The sequence below is a fragment of the Agelaius phoeniceus genome, chromosome 9 (assembly GCF_051311805.1).
Source record: "Agelaius phoeniceus isolate bAgePho1 chromosome 9, bAgePho1.hap1, whole genome shotgun sequence".
In the NCBI taxonomy this organism is placed as follows: Eukaryota; Metazoa; Chordata; class Aves; order Passeriformes; family Icteridae; genus Agelaius; species Agelaius phoeniceus.
The window spans coordinates 5878052-5899011 of NC_135273.1; positions in this window are offsets into that span (position 1 = coordinate 5878052).

Consider the following 20960-nt stretch of genomic DNA (forward strand, 5'->3'; position numbering starts at 1 on the left):
GTGCTTGCACAAAGACAGCAGATCTGCCAGGAGGATCTGTGATCAGAATTATGCTCTCAGCTGTTACACACTTGGAATTACTGTCAGGACTGCTGGTGGAAGGGAGAGAAGGCTGTGAATGTGAAAAAAGGGAAGCATTACTGTTTGCTCCCTTGGATAATACAGGTCACAAGGCTAGTTCTGTTTGTGCTTGTTTGAATTTCAACATGTCTTTTCAGGAAAAAAACCATTCAAATGTTATTAAAAACCCTGTAATGAAGAGTCATCCTGTCTGCTTCAGCTCTGGCTTTGGTAATAAATTCACTATTTACACTGGTAAACATGTGCCTCATGTTTCCAGTCAGGACTTGCCTGCTTTCAGTGTCAAGGTTTCCTGTGCTAATTGAGGACCCTGATCTCAACATTTAATTCTCCTTGTGAACACTGATATTCTTAAACCAACTCATCCCTTAAACTCCTCTCTTCACAAGCTAAATAGATGAAGCTCCTACAGCTGTAAATGATGTTTTTCCATCCTTCATATTCCTTTCTGAACTCTCTGCAAGCTGTCAGCTTCCTTTATGAATTGTGGGCTCTAAATTTAACATGGCCCTCCAGTGGGAATTGCACCAGTAATGCCAGGAGCACAGGAAGATTTGCATCCTTTGCTACAACCCTCAGACACTGTGTACAGCTGAAGAGGAGCACAAAAATAGGCTCAGACCAAGGTTCCTCCAGCTCAGCATTCTGTTTGTAATAGTGGGTGGATTCTGAAGCGTGGCATTTCCCTGCACAGCCTCCCTTTATCTTTTAAAAAATAAAGATATGATCTGGAATTCCATGCAAAGCCTTTGGAATTCTCATGCCTTTGGTGACCAAATGGCCTGGTACTCCTGCAGCTTCCCAGCATTGGTGCCATGGGCTGCCCCAGGAGTTAAACTGCAAACCAGAAGATCTGTGTCTTTGCTAGGAGTCTGGGAAAGGGTATTTTTAAATCCCAGCAGGGCCCTGGGGAGGCAGGGCAGACAAAAGGACAGCATGGGGATGGTGCTCAGCAGCAGACAGGCTCACCCTGATGGCTGTGCCAGCCCTGGCACCCCCAAAAAGGAGAGGGAGCAAACCCTGGGCTCTGCCAAAGCTCTGAGATCCAGCAGATCCAGGGCAGGAGCCCTGGGGAGCCCTGCCTTGTCACCATAGGACACGAAATAATACAGCATGGACATGCTGCTCTCTCAAGGTAAAAAGAGAATTTTTAATTTCTCACTCCAGCATTTAGAGATTTCCAAAAGTGGACAGAGGATTGGGGGGTGACAGTGCCACCTCTCCAATGACACTGGACAAACCAACAGTCTATCAAATTTCTCCCCTTCTATAAAAGAATGCAAAGCAATCAGTTATTTACATAAAGTGTGTGAGAAAGTTCGTTACAAGAATATAAACATCAGGAGGCTTAGAAAAACTTAAAAAAATCAAAACAACGCTGCCTCCCTGTCTGTAAGCTCAGCTGAGGAACCACCAGGATCCCAAACCTGACTGAGCATCTCTGAACAAAGCCCTGCCTCCTCTGTGTTCCCCATGGAGCTGGGGAATTCAATCCTGCCCCGTGTGCCTGGGACTGCCCTGCCTCTCCCCAGCCAGCTCCTTGGCAGGGAGCAGTCCTGTCCCTGAGCTATCCCTCTGCTCTGCCCTGCCAGCTGCTGCTTTTTTAGGAGATGATTCCGTGTTTCTTCCAGGAAAGAAGGCTGCTGTTGGGCAGGATGGCAGGGAGGAGGGGAGCAGTGAAGCCACGTTTGCTGCAGGTGCTGCTCAGAGATCCAAAGGACCACTGTGATCCAGCTACTCCATGCAGGCTTTCAAAGCCAGCGCTTCAGGGCTTGCTCCAGTTTTGGTCTTTACATTTTACAAGCATTGCTGTGACATTCATCCCTCTAATTCCTGAACCTGCTGCATCCTCCTGTGAGAAAGGGCATTTTTATCTCGTTATTGTGGTGGGCCACTCCTGAGGTAGAACATGGCTATAGAATTTGTTCATAATCACCTGCTTGGGCTGTGAAAGAGCCAAGAATAGGCTTGTTTCCCCATAGTGGGCCTTAATCACAAAAAAAAAAAAAAAAAAAATCCTTCCACTCCAGTGAAGCAGGTCACGTCGGGGAGCTGTGTGCATTAGTCCTGCAGCTCATAGACCTCCCTCATTACAGAGTCACATGCTGCAGCCTGAGTGCCAGGCCAGCCTTCCAGCCATGTGTTTCCAGGCTGAAAAGGCAAATGCTGCCATGGAAAAACTCAGCTTTCATCAGCTAATCTCGTTGGAGAGCACACAGGCACTGCAAACAGGGGCTTGGTGCTGGGGAACATGGACACAGCTGAGACTGTCCTGGCTCTGCTGGATCCAGCTGCAGCCTCCCACTGGCTGGGAAAGGATTTTAGCAAAGCCAAGAGAGAGCTGAAGCTGCTGAGCACAGATCCTGACAGCAAGTAAATAACAATGCCCTTTGGGGACAGCAAATGAATCAAATACCTGTGACCTCTGGTGTCCTCAGAGAATTCTGTGGTCCCCAGGGAGCTTTTGTCAGGTGTCACTGCCAAAGCTGAGGGGAGCTCTGGTAAGTGATGAGCTGCTCTGGAAGCGTTTCTTCTCACATTACTAAACCCCTTTCATTAGCAAGAGGACAATTTGTGCTTTCCCTCTCTGGTGGCCTTTGCTGGCACATCTTCCCTGTGTGCCTCACTTTCTTCTGACTCTGTTTCTTTTGACTTTCTTCTGGCTCCCTTTTCCCAGCCAGCTCTGGGCCCCTGCCTTTCCACTGCTTTGTGGATTGTGCCCACATTTGTGTCTGGTTTTGTGAGTGCATTTGCTCAGATGTTTCCTCTGGGTTTGCCAGCAGCAGTGGGCACTCACAGCAGGATGCTCTCCCTGCTCTGGAGCGAGCAGTGATGTCCTCTGTGCCTCTGCAGGGAGCTGTGAGCTGTCCCCACCTGCTCAGGAGGTCTTGGCAGCCCTGGGGGTACAGGACACGTTGTGGAAGGCCAGAATCATCTCAGGTTTCATGTCTTCCATCCACTACCTGGCAGCAATAGCTGTGATGGTGCCAGTCCTACAGCCCGAGTGAGGGATGTTTCCTAAACATTTCTAGCGATCATTCATTGTGGAGGGATGGAATGTAAGAAAATAAAGATAGTGCAGAAGGCAGTCTCACACCTGAGGAGTTGCAGCTGTACTAATCACCAAAGATTAGGAACAGGCCTGCCCTTAACAGGCCACAACTGTGTCCAATAATGATGAGTGCTACAAAGGAGTGGCTTAGCTGGGTGAGGAGAGAGTTGGAGTCTGTTGGCTGCTGTGAAAAAGGAGTTAGTGCTGTGAGGAGATGCCCGTGAGAAATCACTAAGAAGGTGTGGGACTTTTGCAATAAGATGACAACAATTCATTGCTTCCCAGCAAGTGTGAGCTGCTGTTGGTCGCTTTCTGATTGTTTTTCAGCACAACATCAGGAGATGCAGCTGGAGGGTCCTGCCTGGGGTGTGTACATGGTGCTGTAGCACTGGCATGTCCCTGGGTCTGGTTATGTTAGGGGTGTAGAGGAAAATAACTCCAATGTGAAAGGAGCTTGTCTTAAAATGAGCATTTTCCCAAATGGATTTGTTCCTCTGATTCACTGCTCCAGTGCAGGCTTTCAGCCTCCCCAGAGCAGCTCCTGGTTCACTCATTTTTGCTCTATTAATAAACACAGATGAGCATTTAAATGGAATAATGTACCTTGTAGAAAGGGAAAAAAAACCCCAAGCAACACAGCTTGCTGTCCCAATGGGAGTAAAAAAATAAAAACCTACACAGGAAAAAACAGTGCCATTCCAGGAGATTTTTTTTGTTTACTGAAATGCATTTCATTCACAGGCTTAGCTCTTGAGGCTGTGTTGGGGCCAGGGTAGTTAATACATTCCTCTTGTTCAAGGTACACAACACCATTTCCCCCAGATCTTTCCTTTCTTCTCTCTCTCCATATGTTCTTGTGCTCCATATCTGAACCAAATTGGGTGCTAATTTTTGAGGTTTTTGTTTGAGCTGAGGTTAAATCAGTATTTAACAGGGGAGCTGGCTCAGGGTTGGAGTGTCACAGCACTCACTGTGAGCAGTGGGAGATAAAACAATGTTGGAGCAGGATGCAGTCTGGAGTGAAAGAACAGGCTCTGTGGCATGATGGAAAACCTTATTTCTGAAAACTTCCTTCTTTTAGCTGAGGTTCCCTCTCCTTAAATGGCTCTCACGTAGATGGGTCTGGGGGTCAGCTCCCCTTTTTTCTTCTCCCCAGGTTTCTCCTTGTACATTGCAGTTCAGCTGGGATTTTTCTTCCACACTGGGAGAAATCTCTGAAATTCCCTTTCCCTGTGGAGCCCTGTCAGGAGATTTTTCACCTGGGCAGACAACAGGCACCAACCTCCTCTGAGCTCCTGGGCAGAGGTTGTATTTTATACTAATATGAGTTATGGTAATGATGGCACTTTCTAAAAGTTTTCCTGGCCTTGCCAGAGCCTCTGGAGGGTGGAGAGCACCTGAGGTTTATCTTCCCCCTTCCTTGGACATATACATATATATATATATATATCTTTTATATATATATATCTTTTATATATATATATCTTCCCCCCCTTTGGATATATATTTATTAGTTGCAATGATCCATATAAATGTCATGCACACATGCAAGACAGTAGAGAAGTTCCTGATATATTAATTTCACATGGTGAGGATAGTAGCATTTCTCCTGATAATTAAATTAGTAAAAAATTCCTAGTGAAAAACAGTCGTTGCATTTTCTGTCAAGCTGATAAACACAATTTAGCTGAAAGAGAAAAGCAATCAAAAAATCAGGCTTGCACTTGGAAATTGCTTGTGCAACTTTACACTCATTTTCTGTTTTGTTATTTGGTAAAGGAGTAAGCAGAGGGTTCTCCATTATCCTGCCTGCTTGGTGGTGCTGGTTTCTTGATCTGAAATTGAAATTGTCTCTATTGGGACAAACAGTGATGTCCAAGAAAATAAACAACTGAAGACTACAGAAGTCATTAAAACACTGAAAAATCATTTTTTAATCAGTCTAAATGTTTTATATTTCTGATACATTCTGGGCTCATGCACAGTCCAAGCTGTGCTTCACCCTCATTGCTGGGGTTCCCTTGTGCCAGCAAAGGGCACATCCCTCCTCTTCCTCCCCACAGCACCCTGCAGCTCCTCCGCCTTGCCCTGTGCATCGTGCTGCCCTCCCAGGTGGGGTGCAGGAGGTTTGCTCTGTCAGGGTAAGAGGGGCACCCCTGGCCCTGCTGGGGGGAGCAGCAGAAGATCCTGGCAGCCCCCAGGCTCCCTTTGCCAGGGGGAAAGCAAAGGATGTGGAAATGAGTGCAGGGTATTAATAAGCCCGGCTGCCCCACATAGCAGCAGCGAAAGTGGGACAGGCAGCACACTGCTAATTTTACACAGGCCCAAGGGGATTATTTTTTTTTTTCCAGGGAGTGTGTTATCATTATTTTGTGTCCTAAAGGGCCTAAAATTAGGGCTTGTAAGAAGCAAGCCACGGTTGGAGGCTTTGTCCCAGGTAGCCCAGGCCTGGGGAGAGCTGGGTCTCCTCATGCACAAGCCCATTCCAGGTACTCCTCAGCCTGGGAAAAAAACCAAAAAAACAAAAAAAGAGATGGAAGCAGAGGTGCAGAGGGGTCTGGCTGCAAGGCCTGTGCCCCTGGAAGGTGCCTGTCCCCGTGTGGCAGTGAGGGATGTCCCCAGGGACATCTGGGCTGTGCCCCTGCTGCAGAGTGGGAGCTGTGGCGAGTGTTAAATCAGGGATCAGGTTTTGAGCATGAAGACTTCCAGTCAGTGAATTACAGGGAACATTTGCAGCTTCTCTCTCAATCCCAGCACTGCCTCTGTGCACCCCCTTGCACAGACAGGCCTGGATGCCGCCCAGGATGGGAATGGGGACACATGGGTGGATCCTGAGCCCTGCCAGGGCTCCTGCCTGTCCCACCAGGGGAGCCCTGGGGTGTCCAACACCCTGAGCACCTGGCCTTGGACAGGTTTAGGGTTTGGGTCATGTTTCCCTCAGTTTTGTCCCCCTAACACCGGGGCTGAGGGGCCCATCCTGCCATCCAAGCCAAGCAATGCAGTGTTCAGTCAATGGGTTTGTTCACATACTAAAGTTAAACACTTTAAGTGCTTTTGCTTAATTAGGCCAGACCATGCTGCTCCTCGTGGGACTGAGTGCAAAGTGAGGCACTCTAGATTAGAACCAATATTTTCAGGCATAAAGCTGAAAATGAAGCACTTAGCCCCCAGTTCTGCAAATAATTAAGCACATGGGTAATTACTGATTTCATTCCATTCATCAGTTGTGCTGATTTCAGTGGGGCCAGGAGATGCTGGTGGTTACTCAAGTGTGTGCAGGGTTGGGCCCCCAGGTTAGAAGATCTCAGGGACTGGGGAAATGGATGTTTGCAGAGTGCCTGGGCTCTGTGATGCCTGCACACCTCCCTGGGTAATGCCAGAGGAATAATAATGCCACATTTAAGTACTAATGATTTTTAAAGGTGCTGAGCACTGGCCTTACCCATGGAAATGTGGCTTGGGCTTTCTGTGGCAAGCAAGCCTCATCATTAATGGGGCAAATGAAACTGCATTTGATATCTGGACAAGGAAATCTCTACTCTTGTGTCCACCTGGGTTGTTATTTTGCCCAGGGAGGCTGTGGATCCCCCATCCCTGGAGGTATTGAAGATCAGGCTCTCAGTGACCTGATGGGTTCCCTACCCACGGCAGTGGGGTTGAAGCTACATGATCCTTAACATCCCTACCATTCTGTGATTATTTTCCAAAATATGAGTGTTAAAATAACTCTTTTCATTACTGCAGGCCCTAACCCAAAAGGAAAAAAGTAGAATGCAGGCTGAAGTAGAGTTTGACTCAAGAAGTCAGCAAGAAACTTCAGCTGATGTTCTTTTGTTTGCTTTTCCCTGGGCACAATGTGTTTTAACTCCTTTTAAAACCAGACACGGCTCTTATCTGTGAGGAAACACTGAATTCTTGGTATCATTTTGTTCCCCTGCAGATGATTTGGCAGCGATGTTTACAGAACTCACAATTTAAGGAAAAAAAAAAAAAACAAAACTGTGAAGGGAGGGAAGAAAGGAGAGAAGTGAACGGAGCTGACCCAGGAGAGGGTCCTGCCACTCCAGGAGCAGCTGCTAATGATGCCTTTGATAAGGAGCCACGCTGAGGGGACCCCTGCATGGCTTCTCCTCTGCATCCAGACCGGCTGCAGCTTTAAGCTGATTGTGTGTGCCCTCGGGGGGGTGACAGTGCTGTGCTCCCAAACAGAGCCACCACCAGCACCTCGTGTCACAAACCAGGCTCATTAGCATAGCTCAGCAATTAAAGCCCCGCTCGGTCTGCTGTCCTGAGATAAAGAACTCCCAGTTTCTGGCCAGGCTGACTTTTGCTGGAGATGAATTGGCTGACAGCTTGCAGTGGTGACGTTCTGTCTCCCGAGTGCAGCTGCTCACAGGGTGATCTCTCAGAATGTGACTTTTCCAGAGCCCTGCCAAGGGTATTAGCACCAACTAATTACAGGGAGAAGCCAGGGGCGATGGTTTTCCAGGAGTGGGAGCAGCACAGGCCCCAAACAGCTGGGTAGTGCCAGTGCTTGTCTCTCCTGGAAAACAGCAGCCCTGCTGGAGGAGAGCTCCCCATCTGGCAATCCCTTCTAATTCCTATAATACATGCAAATGATATTTATCTTATTTATTTTTTACTAGACTTTAATGAAGTTTGGAGAGGACTGGGCACATGTGGCAAGGCAAGGGGCTTCTTTTAGAGCGAGCCTGTTGTAATATTTGATCAGTGATATTGTGTTACAGGAGCTGTCTTAGGTTAGTTTGTTTTCAATTTTATGAACTTCAGCTTTAGGAAAGAAGTTTTCTTCTGCTTATATCTCAGTGCAGTGATCTTTTGCTGTTTGATTTTGTTTCTTATGGGCTGAACTTATGCAAAACAACAGCACACAGGAGGTCATCACATACAGAGCTGGTCAGCAACGCACAGGGACAGTCACAGGGATGTGATGTGGGCAGGAGAGGGGACAAGGAGATGCCTCTGACTTCTGCCACTCTGGAGAAGGAACTCTTTGTGCAGTGAGTGTCCATGTAAACCTTCTTTTCCTCTTATTAAACATACTTTTCAGTGAGTACATGGATCCCCATAGAGCTAATTTAAGGCCATTAACAACAGACTCACTTTTCTTAATTACCCTTTGTAGAATTATCTCAGGATTCCCCGGGGTTCTTGGTCTGCAGGTTGGAAAGTGTCTATACATTGAAGGATGAGGTGTCTGATGGTGGTGGTTGGGAACACAGAGAATGCAATTTCTGAATTAAGGATGACCTGCTGGTGTTTGTTTTGTCATGATCTCTCTTATTTACCCCAGCTTGTAACTGTAGGGAACACAGCTCTGAGTGAGAGCCAGTGGAGCACCACAGCCCAGGTGGCCACAAGTTCTGTGTTTGCAGCAGAAAATGTTGGTTTTGGGTCTGGGCCAAGCAGGGAGCCAGTGCAGTTGCTGAGTGGTGAAGGATGAGAAAATAAGGCTCTGATCTCTGTTTGTGGCCACATAAATGGCAGCAGGAGGCCTGGTGTGTCTGGGGCTGTAAGATCAGCTTGTGTTGACTCTTTTGGAGCCAACTGCTGGTTAATCTGAATGTGGCTACTTTGAAATGTCACTGCTGTTTTGGCAGTGTGACTCAAGGATTTCTTTGGATGCCTGGTGGTGAGGAGGGAATAAGCTGTGTACACTGATGGGTAACTACATGGTGTATTTCTTCCCAGTTTCTTCCCACTTTGGCTCTTTTCACAGCTTGTGTCTCCCTGGCACAGAGGCTGGTGAGTGTCTGAGGAGCCCTGAGCTCCATGCACACGTTCAGGTGTATCCATAGGCAGCAGAGACGTGGCCAGTGGGAACTCCAAGGACCAGAACTGCCAGGTCCACTGCAGCATCTCCCTCTGCTGCTGTGTGGAAACAGCCCTGGGGTTCTGGGATTCCAGGACTGCTGCTTGCTGCTGCAGAGTGGGTATTGCCTGGCAGAAGTGCTTCAGGAATTAAGAAAAAGCAGAATTGAGACTAGCAGAGCAGGCAGTCTCAGCAAACTGTCGAATGTACATTTTTCTTCATTATTTTCTCACTGAACCACGATGATGTCTGATGGAGCATTATGGATGGGGACAAGGAAGGAAGTGTTAGCAAAGCTTTAAAACTAGCCACTGCTCTGGCTAATGAGGCAAAAAGGAAGTTCTGGCTGTAGCAACAGCAAAGTCCAACAAGAGAGAATTGGTTTTATGTTGGAGTGAGGGAGTGGAGAGTGCATGAAGACCCTGACTGGGTCAAACAAAAACCCTTTCATTTTATACCTTCTCCTTGTCTTCTTATCTAGAAAATGAGCATCCACATGGCCACGTAAAACTCACACTCACTGCATGTGTGGCTTGCACATTCAGCTGTGGTGATGGTGGCTGCTGTAATTTGTTCTGGTTTTAGCCAAGGATGTTTCTGGTCTTTGGAAGATGAGGAAGACTAGGAACTCTGCTCTTACTGCACATCTGGAAAGAGCTGGAGACAGGTGAGTGATCCCTGATGCCAGATAGAAATACCCAACTTTTCACTCAAACCAGTTTGGTGAAGGCATGTTTTGGCCTTTTTAGTGTGTTTTGACCTTTTTGTGAAACCATGAAAGGCTAAATGAAGGCTATGATGTGCTGCCCCTGTGGCAGTAGTTTCTCAATTATATTTTGGACAGATATGGTCACATTTCCTTATGAGTGTCCCAGACCTCACTGTTGGAGAGGATTGCATTCAGTGCTCAGCTGCAGCATAGCAGGGATCCTCTGGTGTGAGCTCCAAAATGGCCCAGTCTGGTGCACTCAGCATCAGCTGCAGAAGTGCCTGGGGGTGTGGACAGCTTCAAAATTCTCCAAGTTTTCTCCAGTGTCTTAGGAATCACATGGCTTCACAGGGTGTTGGCTCTCTGGCTGGTTTAAAGCAAAGGGTTGGAGATGTACCTGTGCTTGGTGGGCAGTGAGGTGGCAGTGCCTGGCTGGTCACAGGGGCAGTAGAATGGAATATATTGTGCTCTGTCATGGTTTCTGTTAGCAGAAAACAGAGAGGGAGACCCCTGTGTGGCTGTTATCACACACTGATGAGCTGAGCATTTAGTGCTGCTGAAAATGGGCTCTCACACCAGCATTGATCGTATCAGGTGGAACACAGGGGTGAAAAAAGAGTTTGGATCTTGCACTGCTGAGTTGCCAGGGCTCCACGCAGGGAGAGAGCTGAGCTGCCAGCCTGGAATCCTTCCAGGCAGCCAAATCCACCTGCTAAACAGGACAGAGGGGTTTGCACAGACCTGGGCATAAACTGGACACAGTTCTGCAGGAGCTGACTGTGTGCAGGTGCCCCAAGGCCCCTGATGGCAGCTCCAGGTTCCCTGACTTTGGAATTCCACACCAGAATGTGGCTGCAGAGGCAAACACCAGCTGGCTGTCATGTGAAAGGGAGGCAGATTAGTGGAACTTGACAGCTCCTGGATACAACCAGCAGTCCTGAATCTCATATTCCTTTAGAATGGGGAGATCAAAGAGCTGTGATTTGGAAGCAGCCAGGCAGCCTGTCACGGTGCATTAAGAGGGAACAACACCCCCGAGCCCAGGTGAAAATGGCTTTTGTGTGGTTTGGTTTGTGGCTTTAGGATGGGAATCCCAAAATGCCCCTGGATTAGGCATACAATACACGAGTCCTTTGTGAGTTTGGCTAAGTGCTCTGCTGCCTGCTGGAATTTGCCACCCTGGGCTGCATTCTCCAAAAGGGAGGATGAAGAGAGAGGCCCTCTCTGGGAGGGCTAAGGGGGTGCTGAGCTGGAGTTGGCACCTCTGTCTCAGGGACAGGTGCTCAGCTTGGGGTCACCTGTGCCTCGAAGTGACAGCTGTGAGCTGGGGGGACAGCCTGGCCTGGCACCACGGCTGGGGACAGCAGGAAGGGGCACACAGCCACCAGTGAACACAGCAGCTGTGCCAGTGCTGTCCTCCCCCTTGGCTCACCTTGCCCTGTGCATGGAATGGCCTTAGGGGAGCATGAACACACAGCTCTTGCACACATCTGTGCAAGGAGTTCTTTCCCAAAGTACCTCCATATTGTATTTGTGTCGCCCCTAGACTTTTTGGTTTTGTTGTGACTTTTTCCCTGCTATTGATTTGCAGTGCTACAGAAAATAACAGCTGAATTACATTTGAATGATGAATCTGACTCCATGTTCTCAGAAGGCTAATTTATTGTTTTATGATACTGTATTATATTAAAGAATACTATACTACAACTATACTAAAGAATACAGAAAAGATACTTACAGAAGGTTAAAAAGATAATAAAAACTTGTGACTCTTTCCAGAGTCCCAACACAGCTTGGCCCTGATTGGCCAAAGAGTGAAAACAACTCACAGCAGAATCCAATGAAACAATCTCCAAACACATTCCACATGAGCACAACACAGGAGAAGCAAATCACATAGTTATTGTTTTCCTTTTTCTCTGAGGCTTCTCTGCTTCCCAGGAGAAAAATCCTGGGCAAAGGGATTTTTCCAGAGAATGTGAATGTGACACCTCAGGCTCCTTTTTAATGTATTTATGCAAGGTCTTTTGAACCCATGTACACCCTTGATGTTCACATCCATAGGTTATAAGTGGTGAACAGTGTGGTTGAAGTCTTTCAGAGGGACCAGCCCTGAATGCCAGACACAGACTTTCTGGGGGATTTCTGTGCTTAAGTTACCTCTGACAGGATGCTGAAAAGTGCTTAGTATAAAGCCTGAGTTTTTCTTTTTTAGAGCTGCAGGTGCTGATATGGCCATTTAACAGGAGCAAAAATAACTTAACCAAAAGATGCCCTTTTATTAAGCTATCACTGTGTAAGGTGTTCTTATTCTATAAATAGATGTCACTTTGCCCTAGGAACAGCCTGGTATTTTATTAACATTGTCTCTTCACTAGAACCTACCACCTATTCTGTAGTGCTAAAATGGGAAAAGCTCTTAACTTTTATAGCCTGTTTCAGTTCCTTGCTTCCAAGTGCCTGTAAGACCATTGCATTTGGTTTAAGGTCCAGTTATGACTCTTTTTTTTTTTTTTAATGGACACTTTTTGGTTTTGTTGTGACTTTTCCCCTGCTATTGATTTGCAGTGCTACAGAAAATAACAGCTGAATTACATTTGGCTTCTCCTGCTTCCTTTCTCTTTGAGATGAGGTTACAACGACCTCATCTACCTAAATCAATAATGTACACCCAAATCTAATAAAGATTTAGCAGGGCCTGTAAAATAGCATGTAGCCCAGATGGAAAGGGAGGCCCTAATGTCCAAGCCACTCATTAGCTATTTATCAACCATTAATGATGGGAATAGGAGTGGTGTGTGGGGAGAAGGACACAGAAGCAGGACAGAACCTTCCTGGGTATGAGGAGGGGACAAAGACTGTGCAACACATGTGCAGGCTGCAGCCTGACACTGGCTGGGCACAGGAAAGTACCTAAAAAGCAGAATTTCAGTGGGAGTTTACTGGAAGAGTCACAGATTTTTATACAAAAAAAAAAAAAAAACAAACCCTGAAGTTACTGTTCAAGAGGATATAACCAAGAGTTGAAATACATCTGGCTTCCCATCAGCTGACCCTGCATCTCTTTGCAGATGTGAAAGTACAAAAAGCTGAATTTCCTGGAACTGAATATTATAACTTTTTTGATTTATTTTTTTTTTCAGTGAAAGAGAAATCATCTATGTGATAGTGGGCCCATCTCTTAATCAGTGGTAGTGTTAGGAAAAATCCACAATTTCCCTGTCTTCTGCTTTAATTGCAAGGCTTTTCTTTCAGCTGAAGGAAATCACCATGTTTTGAAATAAAATGAATTCATGAAATGAATAGCCACCAAAGTTTTTTTTTCACCAAATTGTCTGAGTGCAGAATAAGGCAGGCAGTGAGTGTAAATAGAGAAATACCATTTTTCATCACTGGTTTTTTGTTTCAGTGGTTAAACATTTTTTTTAATGTTTTTTTATGTTTGAAGCTTTCATGCTCTTCTTGGGGAAGAGCTGTTGATATTTGTTGGAGGTGGGAAATATTTTTTCAAGAGCTGGAGCAGTAGCACGAAAAGGAATTTGGCATCTCTGGAGTTTGTGGTATGCACAAATACCATCATGTTCCATGAAACAATATTTCAGATTCCAGCAAAGCAGAACATTGTAGCAATTTCAAAGAAAACAGGAAATAGAAATAATTAGTCAGGCAGGAGGAAGAATCCCAAACATGACTAGGATACCAAATGCTTTACAACGCAGTAGCCAAAACCCTGTCTTTGAATATTCCTTCAATCTTGCTCTGAAGGTAGAAAGCCAAAATCAGTTACACTAAATTTGAATTATTTTTGATGAAGGCTGACTTCACATTTATCTGCTAAAGAGCTGTAAGGAATCTTTTCCTCTTCTGTAGCAGTAACAGTTCCTTGCTGCTCATCTCTCACCTGGCCATGGTGCAGAGCCAGGTGCTCTTTCCCAAGGTGGCCCTGGGCACTCCAGTCCCTTCCCTTTCCAGCATCTCCCATGGCTCCAGCTCTGCTGAGAGCAGGGGAAGGATCTCAGCAGTGCTCCTTGAGGCCTGGCCCTTGCTGGGAATGGAGGCAGCTGTGCAGCATTCTTCAGGATGGACTGAGGAATCTGCCCCATCCTTTGCCAGCTTGCTCTCGCTGTTAAAAATCTGCGCTGTGTTTTCTGTTTGAAGTTGTCTGGCTTTAGCTCCCAGCCATGGGTTCTTGCAAAGCCTTTCCCTGCTAGATTAAAGAGCCCTTTATGGCTGCTATTTTCTCTCCATGGAGGTACTTAATACCCTGTAATCAAGTCACCCTTGGTCTTCTCTTTGATAAGCTCAATAAATCCTGCCCATCAAATTTCTCACTGGAAGCAGTCCCTCCTCCCCAGCTTTAAATGGTTTTGGTGGCAGTTTTCTTCATCCTCTAAGTTTTGCAGTTTCTTAGAAGAAAGTAGAGATCCAAGGGCTGTCTGTGGTCCTTCTGCCTGAATGCACCAGGATCAATGGAGAAGCACAAGTGCAGCCCCAGCAGTGCCAGGGGAACACAAGAGCAGAGCTGTGTGACTGCAGCTGCACAGGTGCTCCCACAGGGCATTCACATTCTCTGGAAAAATCCCTTTGCCCAGGGCTTTTCTCCTGAGAAGCCTCAGAGAAAAAGGAAAACATAATGATCTTATTTGCTTCTCCTGCATTGTGCTCATGTGGAATGTGTTTGGATTGTTTACCCACAGGTGATTGGTTCATTGGTTTCATGTGAATTGTTTTGACTCTTTGGCCAATCAGGGCCAAGCTGTCTTGAGGCTCTGGAAAGAGTCACAAGTTTTTATTATGAGCCTTACTGTAAGTATTCTTTCTGTATTCTTTAGTTAGTATAGTATTCTTTCATATAATTTAGTGTCATTAAATAATAAATTAGCCCTCTGAGAACATGGAGTCAGATTCATCACTCCTTCCTTTGCCTGGGCACCCTGCTAATTCAGTACTTCCAGAGGCACCTTGTTCCCATGTACACTAGTATGAAGTAAACTAACTAGTAAAAAATTATTTATCCTACAAAAATCCTTATCAGCTGTATTTGTCACTCAAATACATGAAGGGGGAAGTATGGAGGAGCTTTGCAGCTGGTCTGCAAGCAGAACTGAGTTAGCAGAAGAAATAACAATTGGTGATTTTTGAGTGTATCCATAGCAAAGAAGACAAAGCTGTCAACATAAGAACAAATTAAAAGAGATACATGAAAATTTTGGTAAGCTAGACTATGTGCATAAGTAAGTGTGTATATGTGCCTTATTAAATTTCTATAAAACTTTTACCAATTATATTGATGCTAATTACTTTACACAAATAAATATAATAACTTATTATGATGTAGTTAATAACTTAAAATCATGCTTTGTTAAGAGTATATAACCTAGAGAACACACAAAATAAACCCTTTTTCTTCTTAAAACTTTTTCTTACTGTCCAACCTAACAGTAAGAGACTTGCAGGGCTGTTGGCATCACCTGCATTCCTTGCTCTATAACTGGAATAAATAAATTTTTATGGATAAGCCCAGCTTACCAGATAAGTCATTAAACTGTATCATTTCCTCCAGGGAAAGTCCATGATACTGTGGGAAATGAATTTATAGAGAAGTTTTAAATTTTTATAGAAGGTTTATACAGTCTGTATTTGTATGTAAATTTTGAGATAAGAAATGTTAATTTGACAGACCACTTTTGCAGAGCTGTGGAAATAGCAGCTTTTGAGGAGAAACTTAGGAAAGGAGAGTTCTCCATGGCCATGGCTGGCTCTGGTTTGGCAGAGAAAAAGGTTTTGCACATGGAAGGGGTGGCTTGGCAGGCATCCCATGGCACATCAACCTTCCCTCTGTGCTGGTTAAGCTGTCCTCAGGTTTTACAGGCAGAGGTTCTCCAGGAGATGCTGGATGAGGGAGAGCCCCACGAGGTGCTCTGCAGCTTCTGTTGTTTTATCTTGGTGAAACTTGTCCTGTTTTTTAACTCAGTGCAACTACTGGTTCTGCTGGTGGCTGCTTTGCTGCTCTAAGGGTTTGCATGGCTCACAAACAGGTTTTGGATGGAGTGTATTCATTTCCTGCTGAAATATGCTCATGAATGCATGGTAAGTTTTCTTTGTCTGTCTTTCTCCATCAGGACTGCAAAGGTTTGGGTTTGTTGGTTTGTTTCCCCACCCGGAGCAGTAAATCAACAGGCTGTAATTAAAGATGTTAAGAAGCTCCTTCATTTTCCAGTCCAAAGTTTAATTTACTGAAGCATCTCTAACTGTCTGGCAGCTGAATCACACAGTTTCAATTTCTCTTCTCCTTTGTGGAGCAGGACAGAAGACCAGAGACACCACATGCAGAGACTCTCAGTGCTGCTGAGTGTATCTATCAGCCCAGGACACCTGTGGCTGTTCCCCTTCCCTCTTCCAGAGCAAAACCTTTTTCACAGCACCACTCCAGACCGGGATTTTTCCATTCCCTGGTTGCTACTGTTGTTCTCCTTTTGTTTCCAAAAAGAAAAAAAAAAAAACAAAACAGATGTTTTTAGTGCTGTTTACCCCAGGAAACATTTTGAGCATTCAGTAATAAAACTGGGAGGAAATCCTTCACTTCCTTTTTGCCTCCTAGCAAGTAACCACATCAATATGAAGTGAGGATGTTTTTGGGTACTAACCCAATGTCACCGATCAAAACACAGCCATAAATACTTTCAAGATGCAGCCTTGAATCAGGATGGTGGATGAGGAAAAGCCACTTCTGTTTTGGAAAGGAATTCTTTCCTTCTGCAACCACTTTCTAAAATGCTCTGACATTTAGCAATTAACATACAAAAGCTTTTGTGTCCGCAGGATCATTTTTCATGTCAATAAACACATTCCTTCTCTTTTCGGTGCAATGTTTAATAATTCTCATTTCCTATAGGGGGAAGAGAGCCCTTGTACTTTATTTGTATTACACAAATTACATGGAAGAAACAAAGCCATATCTGATGATAATTATTAAATTAAGAACATTTGCATAAATCCTTTTTTTCCCCTCCCCTAATCTAGTTTGCTGTTGGTAAACAGTGTGTTATCTAGGTTTAGCAAAGCATTTGGTTTCTAGCCAGATTTTTGTTTTCCCCTTGTCCTTTTTGAAGTTCTCTTGGCAGGCAGGATCTGCTTCTCCTAAGCTATCTGTCATCACACAAAGTGGATTCCAGCTTCAGACAACAAACGAGTTGCTATTCTGGATTCATGGGCTGAACTGTCATTAAGTCACTGCCTCTCTGCTCTGGGGTTTCAGGAATTGTCTCTGCTCCAGCCCAAAGCTCTGCTCTGGGAGCTCCCCCGGGGGCTCCTCGTGAATGGTTAAGTGGAAAGATTTGTGGTGCTCCCTGTCTGGTGTGTCCCCCCTGGGCTGGGGTTTGAGGGGACAGCTTGGTGTGTGGGACTGATAAAATGGGGAAAGGACTGTCTGGTCTCCATGGGAGCCCCTCAGATTTCCATGAGAGCAGTTGGGATCCAAGAGAGAAGAACAAACAAAGAATAAATTGATTTCCTCCCAGGCCCCTGCCTGGAAGCAAGGGTGTGTGTGTTGGCAGAAATGATCTAACACCTCCTACAGAACAGGAGGGATTAGAAACACCTGAAATGCCCATGAAATGTTTGTGCCTGGCAAAGTGGAGCCCTGGGCTTGCTCTTGTGCCGTGGGGCTTGTGCTCTGTCTTGGTAACCAGGAGCAGCCTGTGGTGGCACAGTGCAAGTCGAGGGAACGTTGGTGTCTGCAGGGGCACAGAGAGCATGGATGGGAGCCTCCAGGGACCTCTCTTTCCTGTCAGGTGGCTTTCTTGGGGTGCTGGATTAGTGTGTGGATTTGGGTGGATGAATATAAAGGCTGGGGCCATGTCAGGCTGCTGTTAGTCAGAAGTTTCTGGGTGGTTGCTTGTAAGAGCTTTGGTGTTTTTTTGGGAGAAGCTATGGAATCTTCCCAGTGCCAATCCCATTCCCAGTGCCAACTACTTTGGGACAACCTGATTTCATTCCCCTGCAAACACTTTCTGCTGCTCCTCTTACTTCTTGGGGGAGTCCTTCTTCCCCTCCCCAGCTCTGCTGTTGGTTATTCATTTTCAGTAGTTTTTCTTTCTTTACAAGGGAGAGAATTCAACAGCAATTCCAATCCTCAGCAACAGAGGTTTCTGCAAGGAATGGAAAGGACACTTGGTGTTTTTTAAGGTAGCATTTTCACCATCTCATAAATAAATAGTAGCAGTTTTCTCTACTGCTCCAGGACACCCTGTCAGATGTGAATCTGGAAATCTTTTCCTTTAAAAGCAGATGCAGCAGGCTCTGATAAAGATGGTGGCAGCCACGGGAGCGGCACCACCCTGCTGAGATGCGCACATCCCACATGAGAGGTGCCCTGGAGTTGGCTCCCAGGTTTGTGTGCCCACAGAGGCTCTGCAGTGCCTGATGTTGGGCTGGGCTCTGTCACTCATCCCTTCCTTGCCCCAAGATGTGGAGCTTTGCCTTGGAGCATGGGGCAGAAGAAGGAGGTCAGACTGGACCTTCTCACTTCATTAACATTGTCTCTTCACTAGAACCTGCCACCTATGCTGTGGTGCTAAAATGGGAAAAGCTCTTAACTTTTATAGCTTATCTCAGTTCTTTGCTTCCAAGTGCCTGCAAGACCATTGCATTTGGTTTAAGGTCTAGTTTCATTCACACACACGAGTGAAACTGGAGCTGAATCCCTCTGGAACACGCCACCTCCAGCCTTGCAGGTACCACTGTAGGTGTCAGGCTGTGTCTCCATGGTGTCTCTGTTTGGGGCTGGAGCAGCTGGGCACTACCAGCAAAAAGCCAGGATCAATTTTGGCAAGCTTTGGTGCCTGTCCCTGCACTTGATGGCATATGGCCTGTCTTTGATGGCTTTGACTTTGGGGAAGATTTTTTTTTTTTTTTAAGTATCCATGCCATGTCCCTCATATCTTCCCCTCCATATTGTGTCTTCCTCTGATTTTTCCCCTGATTTTGCACCATCTGTGAGCTTAGTTTTGGCCTGGTTTGGTCCTTTGCACTGCACCTGATAAAATCCCGGTCCATTTTCTTGTAGTCCCTAAATTTCCCAATTTTCTTTTCTTTCTCCTCCCACTTCCCCAGGGTGCAGCTGGCTCAGAGAGCAGCCCTGGGGCTGCCACAGCACGTCCTGGTTGTCTGGTGACTCTGTGACACACGGCTGGTGCCGTGCAGTGCCTGACAAACCCTGCAAAGGAAGGATTTAGGGAGTGTGAGGGAAAGGAGGGGCCCTACATTTGCAGAGCCTGGTGGTCCCAATACCTTTACAGACAGGAGGCTCACATTGATTTAAATGGAATCTGGATTGACCCCTAGCAAATGAGATCATTTGCAAAATTGAAGCCTTTGTTTACTTGCTGGATTGGAGCCTGACTGTTGGTGGGGTCCCAGAGACAGAGAGGCAGGCACTTAACTTGGAAGTGACTTTACTGCAATAATGTCATTACCTTTTATTGACCAAGCATTTCCACAAGTGGTGAAAGGGGATTATTGGGAGATTGGGATGAATGTGCATTATGTCACTTTTGAATCATATCCTGTTTGCAGGGAAGATGTGAGCCCTGGTTGAGTGGGGCACCAGGCAGAGGGGGTTTGTGTGCAGGAGCTGTGCTACTGTGTGCATAGGAGCTGGGGGCTGCCTGCAGGAAAGGCTCTGGTGGAAAACTACAAAGCCATATCAGAGGAAATGCTTTCAACATATCTAAATCAAGATGTATGGGCTTTTATTTTTGCATGTGTTACGTATCCCTGAGCTCTTTTTGGTCAACTGATAGTCATTAGACAAAGCTGCATTGCTTTGCAATTTACTCATTGCAGGGCTGTGACTTAACTGCTAATAGAGTAATATTTTTCCTCATATGTAACTTATCATTTGTTGGATGTGCATCCAGCTCCTGCCATGGATTAAAGTTCCAGAGAGGTGTGCCACTGTTCTCCAGGCACTGACAGCCTCCAAACAGCTGCTGAGCACAGCCAGATGTGAAGTGTTAGCGCAGTTGCCTGCAAAGGCCTTTTCCCTTGCACCCACACTCAGCTGGGAAATGAAATACAAGATCACATAAAACATTCTGTCAGCAGGACATGTAAGTTACCTGGAAGCTGAATTCCATTTACAGGAATGGCAGCAGAGTACACTGCCTGCATTTTTTCCCCCCAAGAATCAGTTTCTCTGATTGATTGCATTTGTGTTTCATCCTGTGTTTCCATCACAGTTCTGTGATTCTGTGTTAGGGAATCTTGTTTCCATTTGTGGTATTTTTATAAGGCTTAGGAAAGTAAGTGATACTAAACCAGGAGGTTTAGGAGAATGGTTTTCAAGCAGAAACAATAAGACTGGAAAAGATTTGCTGTGTTTGTTAATATTCAGCTAGGCTTCAGTCTTTAGATCCTGATATTCTGCATTGGAGGCCATTCTAAAATTCATTGCTCTTAAGGGAACCTTTTGGCGTATGTGCCTAAATATACTAAAATATTTATCCTAAATTACTTTTGCCACATTTTTGTGAGTCTGATTGTGCTGAAGGTGTCTAACTTCAGTGATTATTACACACAGGAATTCTTGGAAGGATCATCATAAGATATATGCCCTGATCCTCCAGGAGTAGTGACATGAGCAGTGTGAGGATCTGAGGGTGAGCTCAGGCCAGTCCAGAGAGCTGTAGAGGAATAACCTTGCAGTAAGGAATGCTGGGGTTTGCATTTCAACAAAATTTCTCCTTCAGTGCCAGGAGTGAGAGTGATTCTCTTGGATGTTGCATTCTCATCTAAATTTATATTTTGTAAATCAGAGGAACAAAACTCACATTAATTCTTCTCGGGAGAAGAATACTACTGAAAATCAAGTTTCTTTTATTCAGATATTCAGAATATAGATGAAATGCCATGATTTCAATAATACAAATAGAGCTTAGGGTTAGTAAGTTAACTGGGTTTTTTCCCTCCTAGTTTATGATTAGTAAATAGCATTGTGTCCCTGTTCTGCACTGATCTCCTCCTCGAGGCTGTGGTGAGCCTGTCCCCATGGCCAGGGGAGCTGTCCCCAGGCAGAGGGGCAGTGGAGGGCTCTGTGCCTGCTCAGCCCATGGTCCCTGCCTGGCTCTTGCCCATTTTTTGTCTCTTGTGGCTGCTGGCTGTGGGCAAAGGCGCTGTTTGTGTTTGGGTCACAGGGGCACCCATGGCTAAACAGATTGTGCAGCCTAATCCATGGCTGTGGCATGAAGTCACACATCTCCCCAAGTGATATTTTATCTAATCCA